We start from the raw sequence: 21,919 nt of genomic DNA on the forward strand, positions 1-21,919 counted from the left end.
GAAAAATATAATCAAACATAATGGAAATAAAATGTTCAATTGGTCATTCCATTCCATGAATTCCATTTCATCATACCAAGCATGACATATATATATATATATATATATATATATATATATATGACAAATTCATCTTACAATATAACATGTATGTTATCATGTAAATTGAATCAATCAGACCATCATATATTGCATCATTCATATGGAAGTTATACAATTTGGGCCATTATTATATATCACGCGAACATGCATCTCTCCAGAAGCAGCAGCTCTCCACGGCATCCCCTGCACCATCTTCACGGCCTCCCCTGCACCATCTTCACGGCCACCACACTCTCCCCTCACGAACAGCCACCACACTCACGGTCTCACCTTCCTCTCCATCTCCAAAGGTAGTATTTTTATGGTATTTTTAATATTGTGTTTTTTTTTTTTTTTTTTTGGTGTTTTTATGTTCTTATCATGTTTATATTTTGTTGTTTTTATTATTATGTTGATGTTTATTATTGGGTTTTTCTTTATGTTTAGTTTATTATCTATTATTATGTTTATATTAATTATTATGTTTATGCTTAATATTATTATCATGTTTAGTGTATTATTATGTTCATTTTCATAAATTGTGGTATTTTAGTATATTTTGTTGTCTATTATATTTATTATTATGTTTATTATTAGGTTTATATTTATGTGTGTATTATATATTATGATATTATAGTATTTTATTATTAGTATTATAGTATTTTTAGCATTTTAGTATATATGGTATTATTTATAAGGTACTTTTTAATTTATGTTGATCTCATAGGTCACGCCCGATTTTGATTATGACAAATACTCATTGTATCTAAGAGTATTTGAGACTTTGTGCAAGAACTTAAATTGAAAGATCATAATGCACATGTAGAGAGTGAAGCTTGAAGACCAAATTTTTATTAAAGACCTAATTTCTTATGTTGTAATATAATTCATTCATGTTAAGGGTCTGTAATAGTAATTAGGACTTTTTGTATGTAATAATCACACACATCACATGGATGGTCACTTACGAAAGCTCAAAATGCAAATGACCTTAAAAAGACCTTAGGGATTGGTAGACTGACACCGAATTTTTTGGTGTCTTTAAAAGGACCCAGAAATGACCCTAGGACACTCACTTTTGTACTCATAAATGTTAGACCCTTGCATTGGGTGAAAGTGTATTGAATCAGGACCGAAATGCACACTTTGTGCACTTTCGGTCGATCGACCTTGGCAGTTCATTCTGCCCCGATCAACCGAAACCGGTATGGGTCAACATTTTGACCTCAGCCCAGTCGATCGAACCATTATAGTTCAAACCCCCTTGTCGACCAAAACCTCCTGAAGTCAACATTTTGACCACCTAGTTGACCGAGCCCAAATTGCATTGCAACTGTCTGGTCGACCGAGGGTCCTCGGGAGAAATCACAATTTTCTGATCGACCGAATCACCCAGTTCAAAATAGTCTGGTCAACTGAACCTCGATAAAATGGAAAAATCGCCTAGGACATGTACGCCCGGTCGACCAAGTCCCCAGTTCAAAAATATCCCGGTCGACCGAGCCATATGAACTTCGATCGATCAAAAGGTTTCTAGTCTACCGGGTCTCTCGGGTTGCCCTGCATTTTTACCGTATTAAACTTATTTTTATCAGGGTTAAAATACTTAAAATATCATTAATCTTTTCTAATAATCCCGGCTATGCCCTCAACGGTTATATTTCATAGGGTGTCTATATATACCCTCTCATTTGGGATTATGAAAAGCAGATTAGCAGATTTGATTAGGGAAATTCTTTGAAAATCTAAAAACCTATAATACTCATTTTCATACTAAAATCACTCATACTTACCTTCTCCTATTGCTCATACTTTTTGTAAGTTGATTGAGTGTTTATTTTTATAGGTTTGCTCTCTCATTTGTATTTGATTGATTCGATTTTAACGAGAGCTAAACTAGAGTATTCTTGGGGGGCTTTGTTCATAAGCCTATCCTAAGAAGACTTGCCTAAGCTTCTAAATATTGCATTTGTGTTGCAATATCTTAGAAAGCTTGTATTTGTCTTTGTGTTGCAAAAACTCTTTCAAAACATACTCAAATATCTTGTGTGATTTATATTGATATATCTTTGAGAAGATATTTGTGTTTGTAATATAGATCTTTGTTGCAATATCTATTTGCATATCATTTACTGAATACAAAGACTATACATCTTTTGCAAACCAAGCATATGCGTCATCTACTATTTACGTGATTGATATATCCCTCAAACTGATACATTTGAAACTTGCTTGACATCTTTGTGTGAATCTATTGATTGAATATCTTGTGATACAAAGATTGCTTGTTGATATTCTCATGCACTCATTTCACTAATAGAAAATACATTTGAGAGTTGAAATACTAGACCACACTGAGCTTACATATTAAATCATCTTGTGGTGTATGTGACTGAGTGCATCTGGGTACATATCTGCTTTGCACGAAAGCACAATCACTGTACCGATATTGTTTGATTGCAAATACTATTGTATTTCCAGGCACGGGCTTGCAGAGGGAGACCTGCCCTTTAAAATAGTCCCAGATTGGCTTAGACCTGATTAGGAAAGTTAGGTGTGTCATCCTGTTAAGGCGTGTAGGTTGAGGTCAGCCCCGCTAATTAACCTAGTTGTAAAGGTTGAGGTCAGTCCTGTGCTAATTGACCTGGTTGTAATCGGTGCCGCTCCACCCTTAAATGAGCCTTTAGTGGAATCATCGGGCTTGTGAGCTAGAGGCGGGGACATAGGCACAGTTGGCCAAACCCCGATAACATATCGTGTGTCTGTTTACATTTCCGCACTTTATATTTACCGCACGTATATGTTATGGTATGAATGATGTGCGTGATTTAAATTCCGCATATTTTATTTATCGGCACTTTTGGAATTGTGAACAAAGACCCTAAATTACCAAATCATATTGACTTCCGACTTAACTTAGGAGAAAAGTTTAAATTTCCAATTCACCCCCCCTCTTGGGAATACACCAATTCTAACAATTGGTATCAGAGCCTCGTTGCACTAAACTTAAACGTTTTTGCAAAAAGATCGCAATGGCTCACTTTGGTATATCCCCATTCGGTGAGGGACACTCACTTTCTCGTCCTCCATTATTTTGTGGTGTCGATTACACCACGTGGAATGTTAGAATGACCATATTTTTGAAATCTATGGACTGGAAGGTCTGGCTTGTGACTGCTAAAGGAAGATATGCACAAATAAATGAAAATGATTTTAATATGATTAATTCTAATGCCATGGACATGTTATATCTTGTGTTAGATTCTGATATTTTTGTTGAGTTTGTGGCATGTCAGACTGCAAAAGAAATTTGGGATGAACTAGAAAAGAAATATGGAGAATCCCAGGGGAAGGAGATCATAACTCCTCCGGATGCTCCGAGTTCAAAAGATCAAGAGGAGGTAAATCATGAGCATGTAACATTTACCATCAGTGAGGTATATGATTCTCACTCTATATCTTTTGATGACCTCTGTTGTGAATGCTGCTATATAACATGTACTGAATCTAATAATAAATCGATTAATGATTCCTATGATAAATGCTATGTTGTGTCACATGCTGAATCATTTATTGAACATAATGATAGTTATGTTAATATTACATGTGATGATTCATCTGTTGATTCCTATAATATATTTTGTGATGAATCTTCAAATGTTTCTTGTAATGATGATGGTATGAATGAATGCAATGATTCATGTGTCTTTCAATTTGAGAAAACATGTGATGAATCATTTGATGAGATGCCTTCATATGGAAAACTAGAAAAGACCTCATTTAAAATGCATAGAATTCTAGTTGAGATATTAATGAAGAAAACATTTTTGAAAAATGAAAATGAAAAGGTGGCAAAGCACTTAAATGATTTGAAAGAATATCAGGCCACACTAGAAAGGATAAAAATGGAGAAGGTTTTGAAAATCATTTGCTTAGAAAGAAAAATTAAAAATTATTCTAAAATGTTTTTCAAATCCTCAAGTGATAAAGATAACCTAAACAACCCCTTCGGACTTAAAAAGAAAATTCTTTTCAAAAAGGGTTCAGATTGCTTACATAAAACCCTCACTGAAGAAAAATGGAATAAATAAGCACAATTTTTTATGTATATTCAATACCTGCTTATTTTGCAAAATAGTGCGGCACATATGGTTTAATTGCTTACTTAGAAGTGCCAAGGGCTTAGAAAAGGAATCGAAATGGATAATCAGTGAAGCAAACCCCGTAGGATTTAAGGAAAAATGAATTCAAATAAAAACTATATTCTAGTTAATTTTTCCTTTGTTCCTTGGTTTAGGGGTTGTGATTACTGTAGGATTGGGAAGTGATTGATGCTTAAAACGAAACTCTTAGTATACACACTCACTAAGCCATCTTGTTATACTAAGACTTTTTATCCACTTCCAAATGGACATGGCATCTATGCCTAGTACTTAACTCCAAATGCTTAACCCATGCTAACATGAAAATCACAAAAGTTAAGCAACTGTTGTCCATTGCATAAGTTTGTGGTTTAGGGAATCCATCTCACACTATATACCATATAATCCTAAACCCATCCTTGAACTTTACAGCCTTGAAAAAATAGAAGTCATCACTTTAGGTGTAAGCACTAGTTGTTATAAATTCCTAATCCGATAAGTGCTTGTCATAAGATATCATTCCTAATCAAAATTATAGGCATCCACTAGGGGAGTATTCCCTTTTAGTTTAGATTGTAAATCCTTTAATTTTGATTTATCTCATCCATAGGAAATCCTTACCAAACCATGATCATATTCGATGAGGTTTCACCCATTCCTTGGTTTGTATCCTAACTCCTTTATGTCATCATTTCTGAAGGATACTCTCCAATCAACAAAGAGCATTGTTCAAGAAAAGTCACATACTCCTTAGTGCCCAGTGCCAAAATAATTAGGACTTGAAGGGAAGTACAGTCAAAGTAATTGCAAAACTAAGAAGTAATTTACGTTCAATATGTCAAATCTTGACACGTGCTTCAATTGTGTAATATTTCTTCACCAAGAATCCCTAAAAATCATGTTCATACTATAACATATCAAATCTGAACCTAAGGGAGAACTTTGGATCAAAATGAAGCCAAATCGGGGAAATTCACTATGCTCGGTCGACCAAGCATTGAATGAGTAAAAACTCCCGATTGACCGAAAACCCATTGACTTTGACCTTACGGTCGACCAAACCTCGGTGAACCTATCCACCACGGTCGACTGAACTTGTCGGTTTTCCCTTGGTTGACCGAACATAGATACAACACTCCCTCTCGGTTGACCGTCCATCTCAATTCAAATTCACCCCGGTCGACCGAACGGTGCATGAAGAACCTGAACCGTCGGTCGACCGTATCTGCTTCTGGTCGACCGAGCTGCGATATATATATACTTTTCCCTCGATCAAAGCTCATTTGCGCAAAAATTTTAGGAGCTCCTTCACCTTTCCCCCTAACATTACCAAGCAAACTTTGATTTGTGCCTCACATCCTTCATCCTACATTCATGGCACAACACAATGAGCACATTGAAGCCCACGACTTAGCACACGCTGAGGATGAGTACTTTATATCAGAACAATCCAAGGTCAGATACATACGGGAGTTTCGTCCTAAGGAGGCAATACTGGGTAAGATCTTAGATTTGGAGTTCATGAATCAGTATTTTGCAAATATAATGAACATGTTTGAATATCAATGGCTGAAAAACATTTATTTCCTATCAGCCTAAGAGTCACTACCCAACGTACGTTAGGCTATTTTTGTAACGACCCGGAGAATAATGGTATTTAAATAATAAAAAGAAAGGGGAAATGGAAATAGAAGCAGAAGGAGGCAGCTGATTTTGTCGACGACGTTGCATTTTGGATGAGATAATCCCAAGAAATTTTCCAAGCCTCATAGACGAACATATGGATTTCGTCGATGAGGGTTTTTCAGGACCTCAACGACGAGAAGATACCAAGAGAGGATTTTGGAAGTCTGAAATTCGTCAACAAGGGTTGAGGTTCATCGACGAGTCTTCTTCTTGGCCTCGTCGATGAGATGACGTGGCTCGTCGACAAAAACCACAGTTTAAATAGGCCTAAAATCCATTTTTGGCTGAAGTTTTCTACGCAGAATCTCTCTCTCTCTCTCTCATCCTTTGGTTTCTCCTCCTTCTCTCTAAGTTTTTGGGCCGGATTTCCACCGGTTCAACGATCTGAAGCCACCACGATGCTCTTAGGAAAGTTTTCTGCAAATCTGTCGGAGCGGATTGTCAATGGGGCTGAGTTGGAAATCATCCCAAATCCAGGGTAAGGCTTTCTACCTAGTATTTGGTTTCTTGACAGTTGTAGAAAGCGTAGTATGCGTAGAAATATTGAACTTTAGTTCTGGGGAATGTTGTTTTCAGGGTGTTGAACGGGAAACCCTGCGGGTGTGGGGCTGTTTGTTTTAGGAGCTTTTCAGGACTCAGGTAAGGGAATAAACTAAGCTAGTATTTTATAAAAAGTATGTATAATATTATAGCATTTGATTTTAGGAAATAAATATATTTATATATGATTTATATTTGGGAAATATTACTGAAAATGATGGTATGTTAAATATATGAAAAACCTGTTTCGAGTGGCATGAGTAGAAAATTATTATGAAATACTGCTTTCTGGGAATTGATAAAGATATGGATTTTCATAAAGGAAAACTGACATATGGGCCAAGATTTTGATATATTTGCCGTTGTACGGGTCGAGCTATGTGTATGATTTGCCAACGTACTGGCTGAGCTATGTATATGATTTGTCGGCGTACGAGCCGAGCTATGGATATGATTTGCTAGCATACGGGCTGAGCTATGTATATGATTTGCTGGCATACGAGCCGAGTTATGGATGTGATTTTCCAGCGTACGGGTTGAGCTATGGATATGATTTACCAGTGTACGGGCTGAACTATGGTAAAATGTGAAATACCGACGTACGGGCTGATGATTTTCATGATATACGTATATATGCGAAATGATATGATATGATTTGATAATTAATGGTATGAATTATCCATGTATCATAGTTTCAATATATGATATATGTTATCAGAACCTGGTTGGCTTGGTCTAGGCTAACACTTGCACGGTACCGTTGTTATGTGTCCATGGTCATCTTGATCATGATATTTGTGTTAATGCCGCTGTACGAAGTGGTGTGAGATTGGACAGTCGATTTGGTTTTTAAGAAGTGTGTGAGCGTCCCTGGTGTATGGACCAGGTCTGGCAGACCCATCAGACTTACAAACTGTACTTTTGACTTGGTAGTGGTTGGCCAACCATTGTCAGGTCCCGCCTTCAAGCCACACAACCCAGTCATGTGGGGGTAATACATGATAAGAGCCAGCTAACCTACTAGGAATGTTTTTGTATTATTATTATTATATGAGATGAGATATTCTACCAAAGTACATTATGTTCTGCCATGTTTTGACTATACATGTTATCACAGAAATATATATACAGTTTCACTGGTTATGCTCATGATTATATATATATATATCACAGAAATGCTTATGTTGCCACACACTAGTGTTAGTTTATTTCCCTTACTGAGAGGTGTCTCACCCCGAATTTTTTAAATATTTCAAGAGCCCCTGATAGGAGAGCAGGTAAAGCCCCGCTGATCTAGTACGGCTGATCTTCCCTTCCAGAAGGGTAAGTGTTTTGATAGGGTTGGATGTATTTTGTGGGATGACCCTAAGATATTTTTGGGTTGTGTACTATGTGTATATAAATACAGTGGTTGTAGTAACTCTAGTATTGTGATGTATGGTATAATGAAATGTATATGATTGTATGTTTCCTGCTGCTTAGGCTTCTGTTATGTGTTCCAATGTATCCCTAATACCCATGGGTCCAAGTGGATTATGATCTACTGAGTTTTGTGATATTGATTTTATTATATTATAAAAAAATGTGGAAATTAAGCAGGTCGTCACAGTTTTATGCAAATTTGGGTAATGATGAAAATGGGTACTTCTAATGAGTATTGAGGACCGATGTACGTTTCGATGCACAGTACCTTTTAGATGTCCTTGATATTGATTGTGGAGATTTTGAGTGCCTAGATGTGGTAAATTCCTGGATTCACGAACATGAATTCACAGTTGTCACATTTGCAAACCTGACCTTATCTGATCTAGGCACAGCCAGCCAAAACCATCCCCCATAGTATAGGCGGTTTACATTAGAGGGTAGAGTTTTTGATCACTTATAATGTCCTGCCCAAGGTAGGTTCTAGAGTGCACGTGTCTTTCCTAGACTGTTTTATTATGTGGTGTTTATTTGCCCGAAAGAAGCTGCCCAACTTGATGATCTGATGGATGATGGCCAAAACAATTGGCCACAGAATTATAATGTCGTTTGGAGGAATCTTGAACAAGTTGTTTAAATCTATTGGAATCACACGCTCAAATGTGGCTTCACCGAAGAGAAGACGACATGCTGATATTTTATCTAGCATCACCCTGAGGCTTATGGGGTATGAGCTAGTTGGCAACATCTGGTTGCCTTCTAGGGGTGCAGCCGCACAGGGAGAGGCCCCTCAGGAGCCACCACAGCCTGCGCAGCCATCAAACGTGGACCTTATGGCAGCCATCACCAGTTTGTCTGATTCATTTGTACAATTTCGAGGATCAGTCCAATCAGAGCTACGAGATCTGGCATTGTCATCCACCGCCCTTCGTGATGAGTTCTGGCAGTTCTCCATCTCTACTGCTAGTCGATTCACAAATCTAAAGAGGTCCATGACAATCAGCTTCAGTGAGCTGAACGATCGTATTTAGGAGATGCAGGATGAGAGAGATCGGTTGACCATGGATTTTGACTTCGATGCCAGTGATGGTGGCGATGAAGGTGATGATGGAGGGGAGTTCTAGATTCAGGAGAGTAGCTTGCAGATCAGATTGTGTGGCCTTGATTCATTTTATGTTATTCTATATCATCTGGTTTGTACTTATATAAAACAGCTTTTACTTTTGCTTTGTTTTTATCATGACGATCACACGCACCATATGTAGATACTATCATGTGTTACCTATTTTGATTATGATCATATATATTTGGTAAAACTCAGGATTGCGTAAACCTTTGAGTGTAAATGGCTATGTTACTAAAATGCATGATTAGTATAGAATGCCTTATGTATGACTGATGCAGTTGATGAGAATTGCCTGCTGGTAGATTATAGGTTTTCGCATGTCTTACTCTTAAGACACTGCTTGTTTGAGAATCGTTTTTGTGCAGGTAAATGTTAGGAAATGTCTTGTTTACAGCCGGAATGTTGCCGAATTTTCTGTAGACATTTGCCCAAATGATTGAAACATTTTTTGTGTGTGTGCAGAGTCTAATTATCTTACGCTTGATTCATTTGCGTTGAAATTTTAAATTCCTTAGGGTTGATTGTGCGTATATATTTAAAGTAATTGGACCGAAATGCATACTCTTAGGGGGAGTCACTTTGCGTTAAAATCATTAGGCCTTGAGAAACAAATATGTATCCTTAACTGTTTACTTGTAACACTTGATACTAGGTTATCATGCTCTCATTATTATGTATCTCTTGTAAATACGGATTTATTCTGGCCACCAAACATGATTATGATAAAATTGACTTTAAAAACTTGTTGAAAGGATGAGTGAAAACCTAACGAAAATTAAATCTCATCTTCACATAATCATAAGATATTTAAGGAGTCTTGAGTGGAATTCACAAGTCCAACTAACCTATAATTGTTGGTATTTCTCATTGGTTTAGACTTTGTAAAGTGACTCATGTCTATGTGTGCACACTTCATATATCTATCGCATGATAATATTAAATGCAATGAATATTGATTATTACATTGTCATGCACAACTCTCTTGTCTACTTTATGATCATATTGAAATTTTATTTGCTTGTTAGACATTACTAAACTGTTTGAGTAGTTGTGGATAAACTATTAGGAAATATTCCAACTCAAACAAGTTACATCTTATATAGGATTTATTTTAAAAAGTTTGATTTACAAACGACACTCTGCCGAAATTTTTCTAAATCTCTCCAAAATTCATCATGTATAAATGTAATTCTTACCCATTGCCCAGAGTATTAACTAATATGGCCCTTTTTGCTATTGCCAAAAGAGGGAGATGAAAAGGGGCAAAAGTATTGGGTAAAGTAAATTGACTAAAATACATTGGATGCATATTGATAAGGGGAGCCTTCTTAGACTTAAACTCATATATTTGTTAATCATATCTGTCATCATAAAAAAGGGGGAGAATGTTGACCTTATAGGTCATGCCCGATTTTGATTATGACAAATACTCATTGTATCTAATGAGTGTTTGAGACTTTGTGCTGGAACTTAAATTGAAAAATCATAATGCACATGGAGAGAGTGAAGCTTGAAGACCAAATTTCTATTGAAGACCCAATTTCTTATGTTGTAATATAATTCATTCATGTAAAGGGTCTGTAATAGTAATGAGGACTTTTTGTATGTAATAATCACACACATCACATGAATGGTCAAATACGTAAGCTCAAAATGCAAATGACCTTAGAAAGACCTTAGGGTTTGGTCGACCGACACCGAATTTTTTCGATGTCTTTAAAATGACCCAGAAATGATCCTAGGACACTCACCTTTGCACTCATAAATGTTAGGCACTTGAATAGGGTGAAAGTGTATTGAATCAGAACGGAAATGCACACTTTGTGCACTTTCGATCGATCGACCTTGGCAGTTCATTCTGCCCCGGTCGACCAAAACCAGTCTGGGTCAACATTTTGACCTTAGCTCGGCTGATCGAACCATTATAGTTCAAACCCCCCCGTCGACCGAAACCTCCCGAGGTCAAAATTTTGACCACCTGGTCGACCGAGCCCAAATTGCATTGCAACTGTTTGGTCGACCGAGGGTCATCGGGAGAAATCTCAACTGTCTAGTCAACCGAATCACTCAGTTCAAAATAGCCTGGTCGATCGAACCTCGATAAAATGGAAAAATTGCCTTGGACATGTACGTTTGATCGACCAAGTCCCCAGTTCAAAAATATCCCAGTTGACCAAGTCATATGAACTTCGGTCGACCGAAAGGTTTCTGGTCTACCGGGTCTCTCGAGTTTCCCTGCATTTTTACCGTGGTTAACTTATTTTCATCAGGGTTAAAATACTTAAAACATCATTAATCTTTTTTAATAATCCCGGCTATGTCCCCAACGGTTATATTTCATGAGGTGTCTCTATATACCCCCTCATTTGGGATTTTGAAGAGCAGATTAGCAGATTTGATTAGGGAAAATTCTTTGAAAATCCAAAAACCTATAATACTCATTTTCATACTAAAACCACTCATACTTACCTTCTCCTATTGCTCATACTCTTTGTAAGTTGATTGAGTGTTTATTTTTATAGGTTTGCTCTCTCATTTGTATTTGATTGATTCGATTTTAACGAGAGCTAAACCGGAGTATTCTTAGGGGGCTTTGTTCATAAGCCTATCCTAAGAAGACTTGCCTAAGCTTCTGAATATTACATTTGTGTTGCAATATCTTAGGAAGCTTGTATTTGTCTTTGTGTTGCAAAAACTCTTTCAAAACATACTCAAATATCTTGTGTGATTTATATTGATATATCTTTGAGAAGATACTTGTGTTTGTAATATAGATCTTCGTTGCAATATCTATTTGCATATCATTTGTTGAATACAAAGACTATACATCTTTTGCAAACCAAGCATATACATCATCTACTATTTACGTGATTGATATATCCCTCAAACTGATACATTTGAAACTTGCTTGACATCTTTGTGTGAATCTGTTGATTGAATATCTTGTGATACAAAGATTGCTTATTGATACTCTCATGCACTCATTACACTGATGAAAAATACATTTAAGAGTTGAAATACTAGACCACACTAAGCTTACATATTAAATTATTTTGTGGTGTATATGACTGAGCGCATCTGGGTACATATCTGCTTTGTACGAAAGCACAATCACTGTACCGATATTATTTGATTGCAAATACTGTTGTATTTTCAGGCACAGACCTGAAGAGGGAGACTAGCCCTTTGAAATAGTCTTGTATTGGCTTAGACCCGGTTAAGAAAGTTAGGTGCGCCATCCTGTCAAGGCGTGTAGGTTGAGGTCAGCCCCGCTAAGTGACTTGGTTGTAAAGGTTGAAGTCAGCCCTGTGCTAATTGACTTGGTTGTAATCGGTGCGGCTCCACCCTTAAGTGAGCCTTTAGTGGAATCCTCGGGCTTGCGAGTTAGAGGCAGGGACGTAGGCACTGTTGGCTGAACCCCGATAACGGATCGTGTGTCTGTTTACATTTCCGCACTTTATATTTACCACACTTATATGTTATGGTATGAATGATGTGCATGATTTAAATTCGGAATATTTTATTTATCGGCACATTTGGAATTATGTTCAAAGACCCTAGGTTATCAAATCATATTGACTTCTGACTTAACTTAGGAGAAAAGTTTAAATTTCCAATTCACCCCCTTCTTGGGAATACACCAATTCTAACAGTATATATGGTATTATTATTATTATTATTATTATTATTATTATTATTATTATTATTATTTGCTTATTATGGTATTTTTAGTATTTTAATATATTTAGTATTACTTATTTTTAGTATTTTAGTATATATGCTATTATATATTATGGTATTTTTAGTATATATGCTATTATAATATTTATTATTATTATTATTATTATTATTATTATTATTATTATTATTATTATTATTATTGTACTTTTAGTATTTTAATATATTTAGTATTACTTGTTATGATATATTTAGTATAACTTATTATGGTTTTTTTGGCATCTTAGTGTATATGGTATAACTTATTATGATATTTTTAGTATTTTAGTATATATATGGTATAGCTTATTATGATATATTATTATTATTATTATTATTATTATTATTATTATTATTATTATTATTATTATTATTATTATCATCATTATGATTACGTATTTTTAATATTTTAGTTTATATTATTGCGGTATTACTGATATTTTTACATTATATTGTATTTTTTGGGTGGGTGTGTCCCTATGATTATAAAAAGGGCAACGGACATTTCAGGCCTCACATGTATTTGCTCTGAGGGGTGGCTCTTATACTTGGTGGAGTTCATAAACAAAGGAAGAAAAACATATGGGAAACAGGGCATTCTTCGATGAGTGGGCCTCATTCGTTGAGGAATGAAGATATTGAGAGCAGGAAAAATTCAGACATCTGAGATACCGAGAGTAGATTTAATTTAGGAGTTCGGAAGTCGTCAATGAAAAGACATCATTCGTCGAGCACTGGACTAACAATTGTTGACGAAAAGGCATCATTTGTCGATGACTCGACCAGCAATCGTCAATGAATTGACCCTTTTTGTTGACAACTGCTCTTGGGGTTGCGAGAAAGAATTCAAATTTTTGAATGTGAATGTAACGACCCAAAAATTCTGCTGCTCTAATACCAAAACTGTAAAGACCTGAAAAGTCTACTACCCTGATACCACAACTATAACGCCCTAAACCCAGTGGGTCCAGAGTGCTATTCCCCATGATTATGTCTCTGATACCATAACTATAACGACCCAAACCCGATGTGGGGTACCAGGTATACCTGTCCATAACTCCTTATCAAACATGCAACAGAAAACATAAATACCACAACAACTGTACTAGAGTTCTAATACCGCCATAATTATACATATACCTCCAAAATCCTAATTATTTACATCCTAAACGGTCAAAAGTATATCTACGTACACATATCATTGTCTCACGAGAACTTACCTACACAACACTAACTAATTTCGCCCCTAAGCTCGCTAGGCTTGGTTCCTGGTACTTCTTAAAATGTTGAAATTATTGGGGTGAGACATTTCTCAGTAAAATGGAATAGATTATCAGCAGTGTGTGGCAGATGAGTTTTTACATAAGCAAAACATAACCATTAATTTAACTTTAACTGAAAAGGCATTTATATACCATAACTCACACCTATACAATTTTAAATACATATTTTCTACTCAAAACATATTTTAACTTAATAGATAATTATGTTTTCATAAATCTACATATATATACATAAAAGAATTTTCTTGATGGAACTATCATATAACATCATGTATAATCCCTCCTAATTGGGTTGTGCGGCTCGAAGGCTGGACTTAGCCATGGCTGGCCTGCCAGGCTAAGTCAAAACTATTATGTTTGTAGTACGATTACCCACCCAACATGGTCCGGACCCAGTGGGTAACCTGCTCTCGCAATTCATCACTTCAAGGGCCAATCGGCTGTCGTCCGCCTACACTTTCCTGATAGTGTGGCTGCACTGCATGTAATAATAGCTACAATACCGTACTCTGAATCATAACTAGTCCATCAGAGTTTTGCTACCATATAATAATAAAACTATAACATGTTCTCATTTTCATAAGTCTGTATAAAATTTGACATGTTCACAATTCTATATAAAATCAGTCATATCATTTCTCTGTATAAAACTGCCATTTCATAACTCCGCATAAAGCCGTCTGAACTGCCATGTCATTACTATATAAAAATCATCATATTTAATCATACAATAACAATTATTCTCATACCACACAATTTGACCGATAAATCATAATATAATAACTGCTCGTGAAAAATATATTTTACTGAAAACAAGGGTATGATTAATTTCACCTCTTTAATTTAATTCCATTATATTCCAAGAAAACCCAATATACTCTAATTCCTGCCATTTAATTTAATTCCTAATTATTCCCAATAATCTGATATAATCAAATCCCTACAAATTAATTTAATTCCAAAATATTCCCCAAAAATATGATATAATCAAATCCCTGCAATTTAATTTAACTTAGACATATTTTTAAAATAACATATGAACATATATATATATATATATATATATATATATATATATATAATTTCATATACTCAATTTAAATCAGACATATTTTAATTAACATGAATCTAATTAAATCCACGTACTCAAATTTAATCGAGAATATTTTAAAAATGAACTGACATAATCTATTCCCCTTACCTCAGCCCTATCCACTCCGATTAAAGTGTTGAGGAGCAGAGTTAGGACCCGAATATGATGTTTGTTTTTCGATTTGGCTTACAGACAAAGAGAAATTGAAGAGAGAGAGAGAGAGCATTACGTGGGGGGTCTCTAGATTTCAATTTTAAATCCTTCTGAAGCTTTATGAAGCTTTAGGAGGTTTTATATATATATATAATAATATTATTATTATTTTTATATTATTATTATATATTAATATATTATATTATTAAATTAATAATTCTTATTATTTAATTAATTATTTAAATTAATTTAATTTAATTTAATTTAATTTTTTTAACACTTCCATGCATATAATTTTTGGGGTCATTACATTCTCCCCTCCTTATAGAATTTTCATCATCGAAATTTGTTAACTTACACTTATTACAACCTCCTTTACGAATCACTGAAATGTTTATCCGACTCTAGGAAGAGCCGGCGGCCACCCACATAGCGGCCCCATCCCAAATTTTATTAATAACCCTCACTTATGATGAAGGAATACCGTAGTTACATATACAACCTTTGAGAGATTACAAATATTCAAAATATAAACTCTCCCAAAACCACTCATAACTTAAAACAATAACAGACAAATTCTAACTAAACAAATTACTATACAATCTACACTGACCACGTCAACAACCAAAACAACCAAATATTTACTTGAATCATCACAATTGTCTAACTAACGCTGGACTTCGCTGAATAAGTGTGGGTACTTCTGATGTATTTCCTCCTCTAATTCCCATGAAGATTCCTCAACTACGTGATTACGCCAGAGTACCTTCACCAAAGGAATTTTCTTGGTACGTAGTTCCCGATCTTTCTAGTCTAGAATTCGAACTGGCACCTCATCATATGATAAGGTGTCTCTAATCTCCAAAGACTCATAATTGATCACGTGTGAAGAATTTGGTACTTTCTCAACATAGACACGTGAAATACGTTATGGATCCTAGATAGTGCTTAGAGGTAACGCTATTTTGTCAGCAACTGGACCAACCCTCTCTAGTATCTCAAATGGTCCGATGTACTTAGGCCTTAGTTTACCCTTCTTCTCAAATCTCATGACTCCCTTCATCAGAGCAATCTTTGAAAATATCATATCCCCTACATCAAACTCCAGCTCCCGTCGGCATATATTAGCATAGCTTTTCTGTCGATTCTGAGTTGTTTTAATCCTTTCCCTGATGAGTCTGATTTTCTTAGAAGTCTGCTGTATAATTTCTGGCCACAAAATCCGCCGTTCACCAACCTCATCCTAGTATAACGGAGATTGGTACCTCCAACCATATAATGCTTCATACGGTGCCATCTGATACTAGCCTGATAATTATTGTTGTAGGCGAACTCCACTAACTGGAGATATTGAATCCAACTACCCCCAAAATCCATATTAAATAGTACAGGCACCATGAATTTATGAACATTGCGTAAAATAGTGCAAGAAATTCATGTTCAGTATATTATGATATGCCTGCACAGATGCCAAGATTACATGTTATGTTATACCGATGTAGATGCCGTAATTCATGTTGGCGCAGATGCCATATTCATGTATGATATTACAGAATTCATGAAATATTATCATGTCAGATATTATTATGAAACATGAAATAGTTATGATCAGTATTCAGATATTATTATGAAACATGAAATAGTTGTGTTCAGTATATGAAACATATTATATGTTATCAGAACTCAGATGGTATAGTATATTTCAGTTTTTAAGAGCACGGTACCGTAACTATATGTTCAGAATTATGATAGTGCTACCACATGACCAATAGTGTGGGAGATGGTAGTCAATGTGGCTTCAGGGTAGAGTGGTGATGTTCCCCTAGCAGTTCGGGACAAGGTGGGGCAAGCCCATTGTACTCACAAACTAATGTTTGATTTAGCATGGCCGGTCAGCCATCGCTAGGTCCTACCTTTGTGTTGCACAACCCATTCATGTTTGGGTAAGACATGACATCAGCTAACTATCCATCTTGGGTGTTATTTCAGTATAGTACAGTTATATAAAATGTTTTCTATGTACAATATGCAGTATGTTATATTATGAATTGAAAAATCATGTTTTACTCAGTTTAGTACAGTCAGACTTTTCCAGTTATGTTTTATGTATTATTTATATGTACAAAACAAAAATACTCATGTTGCCACACACTGATACTAGTTTATTTCCCTTACTGAGAGGTGTCTCACCCTAGCATTAAAACATTTCAGGAAATCCGGGTAGAGGAGTAGATAGAGCTCCGCTATAGTAGAGTTGGACTGTGCTACCCTGTCAGAAAAGTGAGTTGTTGTGCTTGGGTCAGATTTATTTTGGGAATTGGCCCTAGGATACTTTTAGTCTTTTCATGGATGATTGTATATATATATATAATTAGCGGATTTAATAGAACTCTCGTATTGTGATTTATTGGATGGTTGTATATAAATTATGCTTCCTGCTGCTTAGGTGTCAAAGTTGTTTTACAGGCATGTCCCCGGTACCCATGGGTCCAGGTGGACCACGTTTATATTAGTATAATAAGGGAACAGGGTAATTAAGAATGATGTTATGTTTTTATGTGAAAAAAAAATACAGTAAAATAGGCAGGTCGTTACACAAGATATAATCATAGAAACTTAAAACTCTTGGCTAAAGAACTTGAATAATAAGAAAATGCATAAAATGATTAAGCGCATAACTCAGGGGGAGTATCTTTCTTTGATTGTTATATTAACTAAATGCTCTTATAATCATACCATATGCTTGAATGCCTTAATGAATAACACCCTATGCTGAACTCAAATCTATCATCTACTCTCCACTATTTATAGTCATTGATGGATGGATTATATTTTGTTAAGTTGTTGATTACTACTTATTAGGTACAGGTTTTATGGGAAAATATCCTATAGACAAACGACATACTGCTGAAATTTCGCTAGGATTTTCCTATATAGAACCTTGTACAAAGATGATTATGAAATAATACAAGTTAAATTTTTTTTTGAAAGGATAAGTGAAAACTAATTGAATATTAAATTTCATCCTAACATAATCATCAAATAGTTAGGGGAGCTTAGCTCCATCCCTAGGAAGAGAACATAAAAGACTCAAATGCATCTCCTCGCTTTGATTTTTAAGGCTCTTTTAAGAATCCTGAGCATCATATCCAGCGCTTAAAGCTTTATGATCACATATGGATTGTTCTTGGTTATGGACATTATTGTATGCCTTAATATATATTCTTTGATGCATTTTGAAGGCTCTAAGGAGACTATACTGGTTGCCATGTTTGAAATAAATCTGTTAATATCAAGTATAGTTATGTTAAAAGTTTTCAAATGACTGTTTATATTTCTTAGCCTGTTAAATGAAAGTAACTTTTGAAATGTATAAGCACTTAGAAGCATCTAAGCCATCATTCAAAATGAAAGAGGGAGCATCTAAACATAAATTCCTATTTTGTTTTGCTCACAAATATTTTTAGCTTAGATGTATTTTGAATTCACTGTGGCATGTGCTTAAATGAAATGTTTTTCTTAAAAATCTTAAATTGATATATGATTGTTTTGCCACTGTCATTGGTTTGCCATATGATCCTTGTTTTTAAATTCTTGAGATCCTTAGGATTTATATGGTTGCTTTTTGTCTGGTTATATTGAGGATGTGCTTAAATGCTTAATCAGATGAATGTTGCTTGCTTGAGCTTAAAATTTAAAGTTTCTTTTTCAGCAAGTACACCCCCAGTGCCTTTCTGCAAACTTTAAAGGGGAATCTATATATATATATATATATATATATATATATACATATATATATTTATTTACATATACTTTTTGGTACGAAATATTCTCAAAACTTAAAATTTATATATATATATATATATATATTATGTATTTAAATTGCATAACTGGTTCGGTAACTTCACATAAAAATGCATGCGAACTAGTTAAACCATGTTTGTGCTCAAACCTTCTATGTGCTTTCATATGCCGCATGCTTTAAACTAAAATCTTTCACGGGTCTTATGAAATATTTAATCTTTCACGGGTCTTGCAATGACCAGTTATACTATTTTTGTGTACTTAATTACCATATTTTTCAAAAAAAAAAAATAGTTATATTTTTTTCATGCCCTTTTGCTAATGACAAAAGGAGGAGATGTGTTATAAGAGCAAAATTAGTTCTCCCTGATTCTTTTGTTATTCAATTTAAAAATGATAGATGTATTTAAATGCACAACTTGAATTATTCTGAAGTCTTCATGCTTGTATGTGAACTTTGTTGAATATTTTTTTGTATCTGTGCATATTGTTGGGGGAGCCTTGTCATGCGAACCCATATTTTGCTCATGTGTTTGTCATCATAAAGAAAGGAGAGATTGTTGACTTTTTGGTTCGTCTCCTGTTTTGATTATGACAAACCACAGTATCTCATCTGTGTGCTTTGAGTATTTGAACAGGTTTACTTTTCTAAGCACGGATGACAGATGAGAAATGGATGCCGAGAAGAACTTAAACGAGCCATTCTTTCGGCAAAATCCATGGAATTGCCAAGGAGCAGAGCATGAAGTCTTTGCTTATTTTAAGTTTTATTTTTATATATATTTATTTTAATTAGGGTCTGTAACAATAATTTATCGGTCTGTAATAATTAAAGCATGACATGCATGGTAGGGCTATAAGCTCAAGACCATAGATTGACCTTAGGCAGTTGTCCGACACCGAATTTTTGGGACAAATTAAAAAGCTCAAAGACCTTAGAATGACCATAAGTCCCAGATATTATATGAAAAAGCCCCCACATATCTTAGAAGTGATAATCATGTGAATAGGGGTGACTTCAAATGAAATTAGGACTTGAATGCACAAAGTTAGTGTGTTCGGTCGACCGAACCCTAACATACAGAAGAACTTCGGTCGACCAAACTTCCCCAGGTTAACAGTTGACCATTTGGTCAACCGAACCACAATATACTAAGACCTTCAGTCGACTGAACCTCCCTAGGGTCAAAAGCTTGACTATTTGGTCGACCGTCCTTATAATGAGCGTTAACGCCCTAGTTGACTGAACTGGCACATGGGAAATCCCAACGCCTTGGTCGGCTGAACTCCTAGTCGTAAAAAGGCCCGGTCGACCGAACGTTCAACTTTGGTCAACCGAACTTAGCTCAATCAACTGAACCTTGGAGGTTCTGAAATCGCCTCAAGTCTAGTTGACCATCTCCTCAGTTCAAATACACCCTGGTCAACCGAACTGAGTAACCCAGTCCACCTAACCTTAAAAATGGTCAACCGAACTCTCGGGTTGCTTGAATTTTACTAAGGTTAAAACTGAGTTATTTTTTATTAACTATGCTTAATTTTTTATAAAATTCCATCTATGTCCCCCAATGGTTATTTTTTGAGTGTGTCTATGTAGTGACTCGGAGAAATTATGGTATTTTAATAATGAAAAAAGCGGGAAAAGGAATTGTATTTGGAATACTTAAATAGGGCCTCGTCGACGAACACAAGGAGTTCGTCGACGAGCACACATGAGGGGCTCGTCGATGGGGACACGTGTCTCGTCAACGAGAAGATACCGACAGGTTGTATTCAGTTCTGAATTTCGTCGTTGAGTAATAGGTGTTCATCAACGAAATTCCTTCGTGACCTCATCAATGAAGTGACGTGTCTCGTCAATGAGGCCTAGTGTATAAATACCTTTAAACTCGGATTTCAGCGCAGATTATTCAAGGAAATTAAACTTTCTCTCTCCTCTTCGATTTCCCTCCCTTCTCTTTAAGATTTTGGGTTCGTTCTTCGCCGGATCGATGATCTGAAGCCACCATGACACTCTTAGGGAAGTTCTCTTCAAGTTTGTCGGAGTGGATTGTTGGTGGGGCAAGCTTGGACTCCATCCCAAGTTTAGGGTAAGGTTTTTTTATTCAGTATTTGACTTTCCTGTAGTTGTAGAAATTGTAGTAGTCAAGAAAATACTGAAGTTTTTTTCTGAGAGTTGTCGATTTTAGGGTGTTGAACGGGAACCGTGCGAGCGCGGGGCTGGTTTATTTTAGGGGTTTTTCAGAAGTCAGGTAAGGGGATAAACTAAGCTAGTTGTTTTCATGAAAATATATGTACAATCTTACAACATTTAATTTCAGAAAAATAAATATATATTAGCATTATGTTTGGGAAAATACTGCTGCAAAAGATAATATGATTTAAATATGAGTAACACCCAATTTTATGTGGCATGAGTAAAATTTATTATGGTTTACTGTTCTGGGAAATGTTTAAATGATACAAAGTTTTTATTACGATATACCGGCGCATGGGTCCAGGGTTTTATTATGATATACCGGCGTACGGGCCGAGGGTTTTATCATGATATACTTACGGGCTGAGGGTTTTCTTATATGATATGCCGGCGTACGGGCTAAGAATTTTATCTAATATGTAATGCGGCGTATGGGCCGTAATTGATAAAATACGAAATGCTAGCGTAAAGGCCGAAGATTTTCATATTATGTTATAAAATGATATGATGATATTGAATTGAAAATTATTATTATGAAATATTCATGTATCACAGTTTGAAAATATGTTATATGTTATCAGAACCTGATTGGCTTAGTTTAGGCTTACACGAGCACGGTATCGTAGCTATATGATTACGATCATCATATGTTAGTGCTACCGCTAGCCGTACAGG

This window comes from Malania oleifera, chromosome 12, assembly GCF_029873635.1.
Source record: "Malania oleifera isolate guangnan ecotype guangnan chromosome 12, ASM2987363v1, whole genome shotgun sequence".
Classification (NCBI taxonomy): domain Eukaryota; kingdom Viridiplantae; phylum Streptophyta; class Magnoliopsida; order Santalales; family Ximeniaceae; genus Malania; species Malania oleifera.